General features: G+C 43.3%; 1 non-coding gene across 1 annotated transcript; it reads right to left on the bottom strand.

Moving 5' to 3' along the window:
- Positions 1–15,348: 15,348 nt before the first annotated feature.
- TRNAC-GCA lies at positions 15,349–15,422 on the bottom strand. Its single transcript has one exon. It is a non-coding gene; the product is annotated as a tRNA-Cys (tRNA).
- Positions 15,423–16,045: the final 623 nt, after the last annotated feature.

Raw genomic sequence — 16,045 nt, forward strand, 5'->3', positions numbered from 1 at the left:
CTTTGATGACGAGTCTGTTCAGAACTTTTGTCTATTTTTAAATTGGGTAGTTTGTTTTCTTATTGTTGAGTTTAATGTTTCTTTGTGTATTTTAGATACCTGTCTTTTATCAGATATGTGTTTTGCAATATATCAGAGAAGTCTCCCAGTCCATGGTTTGGTTTTTCATTCTCTTAACAGTCTTTTGCAGAGCAGTTACTTTAATTTTAATGAAGTCCAACTTAATTTTTTTCCCCATGGATTGTGCTTCTGGTATCTAAAAAGCCATTGCTAAACCTAAGGTCCCTTAGTTCTATCCAGATTAAATACATCAATATTTATTTAGAAAAAAATGAATGCATTTAGACTTACCTTGTATCTTCTAGCAATTTTATCCTTTTGCATTTTATATTTTGATCTACCTTCCCTTTGAGTTATGTCAATGATTGTTCCTGCCTCCTGGTTTTTGTTACCCGTCTGTGAGTTTTCCTTGAGATTATGGACATCTTACTTATTCTAGTACTCTTACCACTAAGCAGGCCTCAAAAAATAATTGAGGGTGTTGACAAAAATAATCAACAAACAATCTGTAATAGGAATAGAAATGAGTTTTATTTGAACTAAACTGAGGACTATAGCCCAGAAGTCAGCCTCTCAGGTAACTCTGAGGCACTGCTCTGCGGAAGCAGGGTTTTCAGCACAGTTTTATGTCTTGTTACAACAAAGAACAGCAAGTAAGTCAGGGGTACTTTCCCTCAGGATTTCAGGAAACCAGATCAGCATATACACAGCAAGTCAGCATGGCCCTGGCACCTGGGAAGGGAGTCTTATGATCAAAATAGGCCCAGCACTGTCCACAAAGGGAGACATTTAATCTTTATTGTTAGCGTGGACATTCTTTACTTCTGGTCCATGTGCCCTTTTCTTTAAAAATTAAATCAGATGTACAATGTATGAGGGCTTTCTTGGTGGCTCAGTGGTGAGGAATCCACCTGTAAGGCAGGAGATGCGAATTCAATTCCTGGGTCAATAAGATCCCTGGAAGAGGAAATTGCAACCCACTCCAGGATTCTTACCTGGAAAATCCCATGGACAGAGGAGCCTGCTGGGCTACAGTCCATGGGGTCATAAAAGAGTTGGACATGACTCAGTGACTAACAGCAACAACAAAATGTACAGTTGATAGGTCACAACCAGGCAGTTCTAGTTAGCATCAAATTCGAGTTAACTCACGTATATGCCCAAATGACTTCCCCACAGCTTTTATCTGAACATTTTTTCATTGCTGTCAAAGGGAGTATCTTTATCTTGCTCAACAACCCGAATATTCTTTTTTTTAAGTTGAAGTATAGTTGATTTATAGTATTGTGTTAACTATAGTATAGTTAGTTAGACATATATATATGTCTATATATATATACAGTATATATACAGCAAAGTATATATACTGTATATATTCTTTTCCTATATAGGTTATTACAAAATATTGACTATAGTTCCTTGTGCTATAAGTAGGTGCTTGTTGTTTATCTATTTTATATATAGTAATGTGTATATGTTACTCTCGTATTCCTAATTTATCCCCACCCCTGACTGCTACCTTTTTCATTTGGTAACCGTAAGTGTGTTTTCTATGTCTGTGAGTCTATTTCTATTTTGTCAGTAAGTTCATTTGTATCATTTTTTTAGATTGCATATATAAATGATATCATATGATACTTGCCTTTCTCTGTCTGACTTACTTCGTTTAGTATGATAATCTCCAGGCCCACCCACGTTGCTGTGAGTGGCATTGTTTCCTTAGCAGCTCAACCCTTCTTAAAGCAGCATGGCTGCTTGGGCTTGGCCTGCAGAACAGACTCAGGACCCTTGGGCTGGCCCTTGCTGCATAAGCATGAAGCAGCTGCTTCCTCAGGCCTCCAAGGACTCGCACGGTGATGCAGGAAGTCTCTGAGGGTCAACAATGCTGTCTTGTTAAAAGACAAAGAATAGATGAGGCTTTTGTTTTCCTTGGAACTGGCCTGACTTACTTCCAGCAGCGTTCTACAAAAGAATGTCCTATGGTAAGGGGTCGAGGTGGGATTGGAGAGTCAAAAGTTCAAGGGTTATGTGGCCATTCTGCCACCAATTCATTGTGACTCACAGTTTCCTGGGTTATATATTATTTTTCTACTTATATGCCTATGGATTTATAAATAAAATCAAGCCCCTTAATCAGGGGAAGAATACAGAATATGTGTTTCTATTCTAAATGTGAGAAATATCTGTATTAACTCCAATTTCCTTTTTCATGGAGAGATATACACAGAAATAAAATGTGAGATTATATTGGTACAGTGATCAAACACATCACTTTTCTGTGACAGTGTCAAACAAATGTCATTTAACTTAAGGTTTCAAAAACTTTATACAAACACATTCACAAATTAGGAAAATTCTTTCTTGGTCTCTCTTGGAAGGTGTCCCTGGGATATTCCTCTCTTGGAGCCCGGGGTTCACCAAGCAAACATTACTTTGGTTCCAGATTCTCCTTTAAAGTCTTAGAGCCTCGCCCTTAAACTTAACTTGGTCACTGCAATTTAATTACAGTGCAGCGATTTTGTTTATTCCCCCTGTGCTCTTTGGGTTTCCCAGCAGTGAGGAATCTGCCTGCAGTGCAGGAGACAGAGGAGATGTGGGTTCGATCCCTGGGTAGGGAGAATCGCCTGGAGTAGGAAATGACAATCCATTCCAGTATTCTTGCCTGGATAATCCCATGGACAGAGGAGCCTGGTGGGGTACAGTCCATGGGGTCGCAAAATAGTCAGACATGACAGAGCAGCTAAACAACAACTGTGTGCTCTTTGTGATGAAAACATGCAGTTATCCTTTTGGGTATTTTGGGGGGAATATATTTTTAAAGGATTGGTGGTTTGCTTGTGTTTGTTGGACTATTTGACAATCTAGTAAAAGTCAGATTTTACTTCTGGGCCTTCCAGCAGGGAGGGAATGTCAGTAGGGAATGTCCAATGGTCAGTTTTGCGTGGAACCGTGATTGGGAACCACAGAAATATGAAACAGATCACCTCTGACCTCCAGTTCCCCACTTTTCAAATATAAAGATGAAAACAGCTCTCTGTCCTTCTAGGGCTCAGAATTAAAAAAACAGTTCTCCTTTTGATAAATTATAAGTCTCAGTTTCTTAATCCAGCATCTGTCTTCATAGTAGTGAAACTCTGAGGCTGTTCAAACCTTGTTGGCAGAGAAATGAATATCAGCTCTAGTAACAGTCACTAGGGGTGCCTACAAGAGGGAAATTCATTACAGTTTTCCTCCCCCATCTTTTTTTAAGCACACTCGGAAGTTCAGACAAAAATTGTGAATTGTTAATTAACCTTCTTGCAGTTTAAGTAAGTCCAAGCAGAGACACCTTGCTAGGTAAGGCTGGCAGCTGCAATCATGTGCTTCATTGACCCAAGTAGTGCATTTGCTGGATCTTTTAAGGTATATTTTGTTGTTCAGTTCAGTTGCTCAGTCGTGTCTGCCTCTTTGGGACCCCATGGACTGCAGCATGCCAGGCTTCCCTCTCTTTCACTATCTCACGAAGTTTGCTCAGACTCATGTCCATTGAGTCACGATGCCATCCGACCATCTAATCCTCTGTCACCCCCTTCTCTTCCTGCCCTCAATCTTTCCCAGCATTAGCATCTTTTCTAATGAGTTGGCTCTTCACATTAGGTGGCCAAACTGTTAGAGCTTCAGCTTCAGCATCAGTCCTTCTAATGAATATTTAGAGTTGATTTCCTTCAGGATTGACTGGTTGGATCTCCTTGCAGTCCAAGGGACTCTCTCAAGTTTTCTCCAGCATCACAGTTCAAAAGCATCAATTCTTTGGCGCTCTGCCTTCTTTATGGTCCAACTCTCACATCCATACATGACTACTGGAAAAACCACAGCTTTGAATACAGGGACCTTACATATGGGCACTAAAAAGGATGAGTCTTAAAAAAATGCTAATAATTTGGAGTAGGATGGGATCTTATTAATCTTTGGTTATAGAAAGAAGTACAGTTATGAGCATAGAGGTAAATAGATGTTCAAGAAACAGTTCAAAATTTGTTTTACATCATCCACCATGTAACACATACAGAAAATGAAGATTTTTTTATTTCAGTGGAAGATATTATGACATAGGACAAAATACCACTAAACATAGAATTTTCACTTTCATAGATTTCTTAATTATAAAGCTTTACATACACACACACAAAAACACACAGAGTCCTTCCTGTTCATAGTCTGTCATTCACTCAGGAAGGCCGGTTCTGATCCAAAGAGGATGGCAGCCTTAGATTCTGAGGTGGTGTGGGTAGGTCATTGCCATGAGCTTTCCATTCTCAAGGCTGTCTAGTATAAGCTTGAGCACCTTGATTAGACCTCTCTGCCTACGCAGATCTCCCTAACCAGTTAGTGTTCAATGATGCAGGGACATATTTGATCTTGGGTTAAGGGCTCGATGCCACTGGAAGCTTGACCCTACAGTCCAGGTTACCATACATGAAACTAATAGAGGCTGAACACGGAGAGCCCAGCGTCCGCAACCACTGATGCCTCACTCCCCAGACCATTGGCCAAACCCAGAAGGCTTGAGGGCCAAGGTCAACCCTGGCTGATAGAAGAGGACTTAAAGAAGGAGGTACAGAGTCTGAGATAAGGTGGAGTTAACAGAAGTGGTGCCCATTGCTTGGCTTTTTGGGGGTGTCACAGATCTGAGCTGGGAAAACTTCACTGCTCTCCCTAAATAGGGGAATCCCTGCAAAGGAGACAGAGTGGCAGGAAGGGAGGGGATTAAGACAGAATATGACTGTTGAATGGTTCCATTCACTCTCAGTTTTTGAGAAGGATGTAGACAATTACCTAAAAGGAAGTGTTTAGGTGACTGTGATTTCAACTTTTATGTGTAGCCATGCCTTCTATTACCAAGAATAATAAAGAGTCAACTGACTTCTAGGGAAATGAGGAGAAGTCAGTGATTTAACGATTGATGGCAATTTGGAATGAAAAGCAAGATTATTACTGTGAGAAAAGCTCCTTGAAATGTTGCAGAAACCAGTACTCGAGAAACCAAGCACCACAGTCAGAGAGCTGGAGAACTCAGGTTTATTACGCCAGCGGGACCAGAGGAGTTAACACTCCAAGTTCTGAGCCCTGAACAAAGAGATTACAGAGTTTTTATAGACAGACTATAGTGGGCAACACTAGCTGTTAATAGGCTGGTTTAAACTAAGGGGCTTCGTGCCCGCGGGAACAGCAGTCAAGGTGGGGAGGGGGATGCCTGACCTTTACATGGACAGGCATGATTAAGCAGGGTTGCAGGGGCTGGGCAATTGCAAAGATCAGGACAAGGACAAGTGTGATAAGCTCCAGTTCCTAGTATTGTAAGTCCCCACTTTCTGAAACTACGTGACCTACGTGATCCAGACTTTGCAAGGAGCAAGCTGAGTTTCAGAGGCAGAAGGAGCAGGAGGTTATGTAAAATTTTAACTTTTCCTCTTCAAGTATACTGGTTGATGAGTGAGGAGAGGTGCTGGCTTTCTGTAGGCTTCAACCAAACATCCTAGATTGTTCAGGCAAATGATTTTTATCTAAGAAGAATGACATTAAAACCTAGTGCTATGCTTGCTTTTTAAGGCAAGCTGGCAAATAGAGCATAGATGTTCAAACATTTTGACTATGAGTCACAATAAGAAGTACATTTTATTTCATGGTCAGTATATTTGCCCTCTGAATCTCAGTCACACACACACACACACACACACACACACACACACACACACACACAGAGGAAATAAGTGTTAAATGCAATACTCTTTGGGAATAACATGCTGAGATATTTTCTCTTCTTCTCTGCCCTATTGCATTAAAATTACAATTATTTGCAATCCACTGAATTACTTTACTGCTGCTGCTGCTAAGTCATGTCAGTTGTGTCCAACTCTGTGTGACCCCATAGATGGTAGCCCACCAGGCTCCCGTCCCTGGGATTCTCCAGGCAAGAATACTGGAGTGGGTTGCCATTTAGAATTATTTTACTAATGGGTCATAATTTGCCATTTGGAATCTGGTAATGTTTCAGAACTAATACCATGTTGAACTACCTCCCTCCTTATTTGTCTATATGTTTTATTACCAGGGACTTCCTATTGCTTCCTCCTCCCAGGCCCTGGAAACCACCAATCTGCTTTCTGCTTACCCACTCTGGATATTTCATATAAATGGAATCAAACAATATGTGGCACTTTGTGTCTGACTTCTTTCCTGAGGTGTAATGTTTTCAAGATTCACCTATGTGGTGACATCTATCAGTTCCTCATCCCCTTTTATGGCTGAATAGTACTCCATTGCATGGACAGACCACATTTGTGTGTCCATTCATTCACTGATGGACATTGGGTTACTTCTGTTTTTTGTCTGTTGTGTATAGTGCTGCACAGAACATGCATGTGGAAAATAACTTTCTTCCATGAACCCCTCAAAAGATGGAGATTGGAGAAACTTCACCTGACTTTACTCCCAATGCTTCTTCTACTTAACCTCTTTGGTTTCCGTCTTATCCCAGATTAAAGCCTGTTTCATCACCGAATGGGAACAGGCAGTGCTCACGTGACCTTTGGATGCAGCGTAGTGTGTTGGTGTGTGTCTGCTCAGTGTACTCTGCCCAGTAAGTTCAGTACTGACCCTGGAGATGACCAGGAAGTGCTGGAGAAATGATTCCCACGTGTGGTCAGTTATATGAATCTCTTAACCTGGTCCATGATGATAAATGATTTCTTCAAAGCCTGGAAGATGTCAGTTCTTTGTGGTGACATGCTAGGTTCCCCGCCCTTCAATTCTTCTCTTCTACACTGGATTACTTCTACCCATCATAGTTCTCTGCCTCAGAGCCCACTCTATAAAACTGGGAGTCTGCTATTCTCTTAGTAAGTTCTGCAAGGCACTAGGGCCTTTTGATGGGCTCTGTCTTGAGATCTAAGGTCAACATTTCCTCGATGCCTCTATCGTTGTTGCCGACCCCAGTTCTTGGACAGTTTAATCAATAGACGTTGATAAGAGGCCAGACGAGGAATTCAGGCAAGGCTTTGCTGGGACCTGCAGACCTAGAATAACTAACTAACATGTGCCTTTGCTTGCTCCCCACAAGGGGGCGAGCTGGTTCCTTAAATGGGGTGAAGGGCAGGGGCGGATCAGCAAGTTGGGCTGGAAGGGTGGCTTAGGCGGTCTGCTCACCGCTGGGTGGTGCTGTGTGCAGGGGTCACACGCAGGACCTTGCTTTTGCTCAGTTCAGTTAAGTTCAGTCGTTCAGTCGTGTCCGACTCTTTGTGTCCCCATGGACTGCTACACGCCAGGCCTTCCTGTCCATTACCAACTCCCGGAGTTTACTCAAACTCATGGCCAATGAGTCAGTGATGCCATCCAACCATCTCATCCTCTGTCGTCCCCTTCTTCTCCTGCCTTCAATCTTTCCCAGCATCAGGGTCTTTTCCAATGAGTCAGTTCTTTGCATCAGGTGGCCAAAGGATTGGAGTTTCATCTTCAGAATCAGTCCTTCCAATGAATATGCAGGACTGATTTCCTTTAGGATGCCCTGGTTGGATCTCCTTGTAGTCCAAGGGACTCTCAAGAGTCTTCTCCAACACCACAGTTCAAAAACATCAATTCATCGTTGCTCAGCTTTCTTTATAGTTCAACTCTCACATCCATACATGACTACTGGAAAAACCATAGCTTTGACTAGATGGACCTTTGTCTGCAAAGTAACATCTCTGCTTTTTAATATGCTGTCTTGGTTGGTAATAACTTTTCTTCCAAGGAGTAAGCGTTTTAATTTCATGGCTGCAGTCACCATCTGCAGTGATTTGGAGCCCAGGAAAATAAAGCCTCTCACTGTTTCCATTGTTTCCCTATCTATATGCCATGAAGTGATGGGACTGGATGCCATGATCTTAGTTTTCTGAATGTTGAGCTTTAAGCCAACTTTTTCACTGTTCTCTTTCACTTTCATCAAGAGGCTCTTTAATTCTTCTTTGCTTTCTGCCATATGGGTGGTGTCATCTGCATATCTGAGGTTATTGATATTTCTCCTAACAATCTTGATTCCAGCTTGTGCTTCATCCAGCCCAGTATTTCTCATAATGTACTCTGCATATAAGTTAAATAAGCAGGGTGACAATATACAGCCTTGACGTACTCCTTTCCCAATTTGGAATCAGCCTGTTGTTCCATGTCCAGTTCTAACTGTTGCTTCCTGACCTGCATACAGATTTCTCAGGAGGGCAGGTCAGGTGGTCTGGTATTCCCATTTCTTTAAGAATTTTCCACAGTTTGTGGTGATTCATACAGTCAAAGGCTTTGGCATAGTCAATAAAGCAGAAATAGATGTTTTTCTGGAACTTTCTTGCTTTTTAGATGATCCAATGGATGTTGGCAATTTGATCTCTGGTTCATTTGCCTTTTCTAAATCCAGCTTGAACATCTGGAAATTCACAGTTCACGTACTGTTGAAGCCTGGCTTGGAAAATTTTGAGTATTACCTTGCTAGTGTGTGAGATGAGTGCAATTGTGTGGTAGTTTGAGCATTCTTTGGGATTGCCTTTCTTTGGGATTGGAATGAAAACTGACCATTTCCAGTCCTGTGGCCACTGCTGAGTTTTCCAAATTTGCTGGCATATTGAGTGCAGCACTTTCACAGCATCATCTTTTAGGATTTGAAATAGCTCAACTGGTATTGCATCATCTCCACTAGCTTTGTTCATAGTGATACTTCCTAAGACCCACTTGACTTCGCATTCCAGGATGTTGGGCTCTAGGTGAGTGATAATACCATTGTAATTATCTGGGTTGTGAAGATCTTTTTTGTACAGTTTTTCTGTGTATTCTTGCCACCTCTTCTTAATATCTTCTGCTTCTGTTAGGTCCATATTATTTCTGTCCTTTATTGTGCTCATGTTTGCATGAAATGTTCCCTTGGTATCTCTAATTTTCTTGAAGAGATTGCTAGTCTTTCCCAGTCTATTGTTTTCCTCTATTTCTTTGCATTGATCACTGAGGAAGGCTTTCATATCTCTCCTTGCTATTCTTTGGAACTCTGCATTCAGATGAGTGTATCTTTCCTTTTCTCCTTTGCCTTTAGCTTCTCTTCTTCTCACAACTATTTGTAAGGCCTTCTCAGACAACCATTTTGCCTTTTTGTATTTCTTTTTCTTGGGGATGGTCTTGATCCCTGCCTCCTGTATAATGTCATGAAACTCCGTCCATAGTTCTTCAGGCACTCTGTCTATCAGATCTTTGCTCTCTGCTTTTGCTTTTGCTCTCTGCACCTCAGAAGTGGCAGCTGAGTTTTGGTCTTTTTGTATTTTGTTCATAATTTACCCCAACTATGCATATAGTTATCATTAGTCCCTTAGCAGTTTCTTTGTATTCTGTTGCTGGAGATGTTTATCCAGGTGCAAGTACTGCAGCAAAAGGTCCCAGATCCCAGGTTCCCCTGTCTCATCACCACACTCCTTATTGTCATAATACTTATTTCTCTGAGCTATAGTTAAATTATTTCCGTAACCACTATGCCCATTCATGAAAAATGGGGATCCTGACTTCTACCACTCAATGATTATGTAAGATAAGCAATGTTCTTCCCAGCACATGGAAGGCTCATGTTAAATGAGAGTGGTTGTCTTACTACAATCTCCTCTCCTCACCTCTTGCTGAATCACTCTGAAGTTGGTCCCTGTAATTTTCCTTTCCTGCCAACTGCTCCCTGCCTGCATGCTTGATTTCTGCTTCAATCCTTTCCCTACTCCTGGGCCTGCCCCCAGTCATACATTCCATTCCAGGACTCATGTATCCTTTCCATGTGCAGGCCTCTCTTGCAGGGCAAGTCCATGACCTCTGACCTCTCAATCTAGGGTGATTTGCTTGGTCAACACGACTATAGAAGAAATGAAGGGCTCCTTAGGTACATACAGGCAGCTTTCTTATTTGAAATGCAGTAACAGTTGTGTTAAGGATAGAAATGGGCCCTATAAGCGATGTAAGATGCTGCTCTTTGTCACTCTTCTGAATCACTGTAACCAAAGCTGACCCACAACCAGATCAAGCTTTCGTTGTTTCTCCATTATGTGAGAAGGAGCTGAAGGTGGGAGGTGGAGGTTGGGTGGGGTGGGGGCATGACTTTTGTGAATGCAGCAGTGAAGTCTCCCAGGCCAAAGGTTTGGGGCGATAATATGCATCATTTTATAGTCCTTTTAGTTCATAAGAAACATTGCATTTCATCCTCACAGAAGCCAAGGGTATCACAGCCCACATGTGCAACCTGTGAGGATGCATGGAGAGAATGTGTAAGCAAGAGTGGTGTCTTGCACATATGAGTGAAGTGAGAGTCGTTCAGTCGTGTCTGACTTTTTGAGACCCTATGGACTATATAGTCAATGAAGTTCTCCAGGCCAGAATACTGGCGTGGGTAGCCTTTCCCTTCTCTAGGGGATCTTCTTAACCCAGGGATCAAACCCAGTTCTCTCACATTGCAGGTGGATTCTTTACCAGCTGAGTCACAAGGGAAGCCCCTTGCACATATAAGGGCATCCCTAAATGTCCCTTTCATTTCCTCCCTGGCTCCGCCTCTTCCTCTTTCTTACTTTCTGGTGTCAGTTAGGTGATGTTTCTGGAGAGACCTGAAGACAAAGGATGCAGGCTGCCACCAGGATTTGGTCTCCTGGATGCCACTCACATCCTAACGCACCCTAGCTTCTGATTCACGCAGGAGAGGTGGCCAAGCAGGGGCACAGAGGCTAGTATTGATCAGGTCATAGAGGAGACGAAGGTATTAGTGTCTTTCTTAAGACCTACCCTAATGTGGCTTCAGCCTAAGTTTTAAAATTTACTTCTCACCATTTCCACCACATGCCTTCACTCTACTTGACAATTTTCTGACTCAGGAACACATAACCACTCTCCGCTGTCCTGCCTTTCTTGATTTCCTCTACACAGAGCTCTTTCCTCACTTCTCCTTTGAAAGCCCACGGTCTTTAAAAGGCATCATTCCCAAGAAGTCTGGTGCCCCTTAAGCAACCCTTCTTACTACTGTTACTCACTCCATAGCCCCATGGTGCTCAATCCACCAGACGATGCAATCTATTTCCCTTGAACTCTCAAATTCTGTCTTTGCATCTCTCATGCAACATATATTTTGCATTTCTACCCTGCCTTCACACAGGAAGGAATCAAGGCAGAATTTTGTGCTTCAGTTATTTCCATATCTCTGTGAAGTCTCTAAGGTGTAAACTCCTTGAGGTCAGCAGTTATATCCTCATCTTTGCATGTCCCTCCACTACTGCGCTGATTTTTCCCAGAAGGGGCTAAAATTTTATTGAACTGATTTCAACTTATCTCCCCCTGTTTTAGTGGAAGCTGAAGGAGGGAATGGGATCCTCAGAGTTGTCAGATAAAACACAGGATGGTCTGTTAAATCTGAATTCCAGATAAACTGAGAGTAATTTTCAGTATATCTCAAATATCGCACAGGATATACTTAAGCTAAAATTCTATGTGTTATGTAAAGTTCCAGCTTAACTGGATAGCCCATATTTTTATTTGCTACACCTGGCAACTCTGGGAAACATGCTGCAATAGGGTAACAATGGGGGAACATACTGTATTCATTTGAAGTATGTTAGAGGCAGAGACTCAAAGTCGATGCAGTTAATGCAGTTTTTTTGATGCGCTCCTTAGAAAACTGCTACAACTTTTGTGTCCCACCTCTTCTGTCTGCTGCCAGCATTCACATCTTCCACAGTAGCATCTTCTCTCACCTGAGAGACACACAGGTTGCTGTGGCCCTAACGAAACTCCCGTGATGTCAGCAGGTGGGCCCAAAGCCTGTTACACCTTGCTGTTCCCTCACACCTTCTTGAACCAGATCATTAGTTCAAACAGAAGAGAAGGATCAAGGAGGTCAAGGAGATGATTTTTCTAGACAAAAGTGCTAGGTTAACCCAAGTGACGTATCAAGCCACAAATGTCCTCTTTCTGCTATATTTGAGTAAACATTTGTGTCCTTTATATAACTTTACCATCTGTGTGCACAGTCAAACAAATGAAGCAGCAGCCTCTCAAAGATCACCTTGTTAGCTCTTACTCTCCTTCACCTGCTGCTGCAAAGCAGCTCATTTGATGTCTCCTCGTCTGTCGATGGCTCATCCTGGACTCTGCTCTCCAGGCCCTCCACACATTCCTTTTCTAGTTATCATTTCTTCTCCCTGATCTTGGATGTAATTCTATCAATTCCTCCTCCATAACATCTCTTGGCTCTCTCCCTTCCTTTTGATTCCCATGCCTCTGTCACAATTGAAGCTTATTTTTTAAAATTAATTAACTTTTTCATTGAAGTAGAGTTGATTTGCAATGTTATACTAGTTTTAGGTATACAGCAAAGTGTTCAAAATGGTGAAGACTTTCAAGCCAAGGGCAGCAGAGCATTGAAACAAGTGTGGGGCCTTTCTGAGTACAGGGCCCTGTGTGGCCACTGGTCCTGCACCCTTGAGGCTGGCCTTGACTGTGAGTGTGGCATTTGGATAGACGCACAGCTCACACTGGCATCCTGCTTATTTAGAGCGGAGGAATGCAACCCACTATCAGAGTAGTGGGCCCCAGATAGAACGGTGCAGGAAATTCTCTTACAATCATTTCATGTTCTTTAAAGAGAGGATAGAATCAATCTTCTACACTGTTCTGAAACAACAAGGCTCACACACGTGTGCATGCACACATGTGCACACACACACACACACACTCACACACATGACATTTGAGTCAAATCCACATCAGCCTTACCTAGAGTCCTCTCTGTATTCACAGGGATGCCCAGAGGCCCCAGAATATTAAGTTAGAAACCAACTGGAAACAACCTTTATTCAGCCACTGTTTCCCAGGGTATGCTGCAGGCTGGGTGCTGTCCCCAGAGGCTTACTGAACACAGAAGCGCCTGCAGCCACAGGACTCACTGAGAGAGGCAGAGAGTAAACATAACGTGTAAATCATAACATAAAATCAGATCATGATATGTGCGATGAGGAAAAACAGAGGAGAGGTGTGGAGCGTGATTGTGTGATCTCTGTTTAGACAGGGGTCAGCGAAGGCATCCCGAGAGGGCTCCATTTGTAAGAAGAGGACTGGACTGAGGAGTGATTTGCCCGAGGAGTCAGGAAAAGAGCGTGCCAGGCAGGGGGAATGGCAAGTACAAAGGCCCTGGGGCAGGGTGTGCCTCACTGCTTGAGGGATGGAAGGAGGCCAGTGTGATTGAGCTCGGAGAGCTAGGCGATGAGATCTGAGAGGTAGTGAGGGAGGTCCTGTGCCCCTTGCAGGCTGAAGTGTGGGTTTGGGGGTTTAAGAGACATCGATCTCAATTTTGGAAGATGAGAAGTCACCCAACAGATAAGGAGGATGAAAAATTCCAAGTAGCGAAACAGCTCAAGCCCTGGTGACGAGGAGGGGCTGGCTGGTGTCTTGGGAGAGTAGCTGAGAGTTGATATTGGTGGACCTGAGGGTGAGCAGAGGTGAGCCTGGGAGGGAGGTGGGGGCCAGGCCAGCCCCCCACAGAGCAGCCAGAGAGTGGGCCTGGTGTGACGGCAGGCCCCGAGGGGAGGGGTCCGCTGAGATCTGCGCTGTCCCCAGCAGAGAAGAGCTCATCCAGGCCTTGGGGATTTCTTTTGCAGCCATTCTGTCCTCTTTGCTGAGCTCAGAAGCTCTGCTACTTCTCCCTGAGACAGGAGGAATTTCACAACTGGGCATGGTTGTGTGGTTGGAGCTGGGAGGTTGAAGGGTAAAGCTTGTGGAGGAATGAGCAGTTTGGGGCAGGAGGGGTGGGCTTGCTGGGAGCCAGGCTGGAACCTGAGGGACCGTCTTCTCTCGGTGAGGGAGGGCCTGTTCCCGCGGGCCTGCTGCAGCCTCCTCTCACGCCGCCCTCACATCAGCTCCCAGGAAGCAGTGCTGGCTGGTCTTTGCTCTGGTCTCAGGGAGAGTGTCAGCCGCTTGGGCTTCACGGTCACTGCCATCAGGGTACTGGGAGGCTTCTGCATCAAGTACTCATTCCCAAAGGCCAGGTGAGGGGCCGAAGGTTGGGCGGAACGGGCAAAGAGCCACTCACTTCTGAGAGTGGAGATTGGAAACTGTGCCTTTGCTCTCTTTGCCTACAAAGAAAGACAAGATTTTAGAGGAGTGCTTAATCTGACCCAGGAAAGCCTCTGCAGTGACTGCTAGTGGAGAGGTGTGATGGAAAAGAGCTTGCCTCCTACTGTGGGAATTATGTATTCCTTCATTTCTGTGACCAAAAGTTTTGGAGTACCTCTTATATGACAGGTGTTGTTCAAGCTGCCCCAGTTATAAAAGTAAACATATATCCTGTTGTTTCATATTTAATATTATTTAGGGATAAGAACAGAATCAAAGAAAAATGGGAAAGGTCTTTCCCCTCTGCTAGTATATCTTAATAATGAGTCATCACAGAACATTCTAGAACACTGAGAGGGGCTGGTGGCCTGGTTAGATTATTTGAAATGCTTAGCACATGTCAATAATTTCTGAGTGGCAAATCAACTGGGGGGCTTAGACTAGGAGAGAGTAGGTAAGTAATGTTGTTTAGTCTTTAAGTTGTGTCCGATTCTCCTCTGTCCATGGGATTTTCCAGGCAAGAATACTGGAACGGGTTGCCATTCCCTTCTCCAGTGGATCTTCCCGATCCAGGGATCAAAGCCGATTGCAAGCAGATTCTTTACTGAGACACCAGGGAAGCCCCCAGAAAAATAATAGGTATTCCAAAAGGTAGGTAAACTTTGAAAATACAGAGATATGCTTCATCGACTAATCACCAAGTTTTAACTCTTCCTGATTAATTTCCTAAGGCTGCTCTAACCGTACAACTAACAAGGTGGTTTAAAACGACAGAAATTTTTTCTCTCATAATTCTAGAGGTTAGAAATCTGAAACCAAGGTGTCAGCAGGGTTATGATCCCTCTGAATGCTCTAGGGAAATATCCATCCTTGTCTCTTCTAGTTTATGGTGGTTTCTGGTTGTTTTTAACTTTTACCATTTTAATCTTGGTATGGATCCTTTGGATTATTATTTAAACTCAGCTTCCTGGATCTGTATGTCTATTTCTTTCCCCAGGTTAAGGATGGTTTTAGCCATTATTTATTCAAATAAAATTTCTGCCCCATTCTTTCTTCTCCTCTAGGACTTTTAGTGAAGTTGCTCAGTACTGTGCCTACCAGGCTCCTCTGTCCATGGAATTTTCCAGGCAAGAGTATTGGAGTGGGTTGCCATTTCCTTCTCCAGGGGATCTCCCTGACCCTGGGGATTGAACCCAGGTCTCCTGCATTGCAGGCAGACACTTTACCCTCTGAGCCACCAGGGAAACCAAGCAAGTTAGTTTGCTTGAGGTTGTCCTGTAAGTCCCTTAAGCTTTAATTTTATTCCCCTTCCCCACTTCCCCACCTTTTTTTCTTTTTCTTTTTTTTTTCTGCTCTGATTAAACAAGTTATTTGCTCTGGTCCTTCTCCAAGTTCACTGATCCTTCTTCTGCCTCATTTATTCTTGTGTTTTAACCTCTCTCATGTATTTTTCAGTTTAGTTATTGTATTTCAACTCTGTGTGTTCTGTTTTAATTTTCTTATATTTTCCCTCTCTGTTGAAGTTTTCACTGTATTCATTTAGTTTTTTGATCCCATCTTCTACCCACATGAAGTACACACTTCCCTCATCCTAAGCTCCCTGTAGGGTGATTCAGGTGAATACCTGGAATCAGAATGCTTGTTCCTTTTGCCTTCTCACAGGCCAGGACAGCAGTGACTGCCCCAAGTAACTCAGCAGAGATAGGGGTGGCGCAGAGAACTCTAGAATATGTAGAGAATGCAGTCTGGCTTAGGGGGAAGCAGCAGGCAGAAGTCCAAACCACAGCCTTGCAGATGAGGTTTTAGCCAATCAGAAAAAGGATTTTAAGCTGACACTCTTGTTGCTAGTAGAAATATTGCATGAAGA

The sequence above is a fragment of the Cervus elaphus genome, chromosome 7 (assembly GCF_910594005.1).
Source record: "Cervus elaphus chromosome 7, mCerEla1.1, whole genome shotgun sequence".
In the NCBI taxonomy this organism is placed as follows: domain Eukaryota; kingdom Metazoa; phylum Chordata; class Mammalia; order Artiodactyla; family Cervidae; genus Cervus; species Cervus elaphus.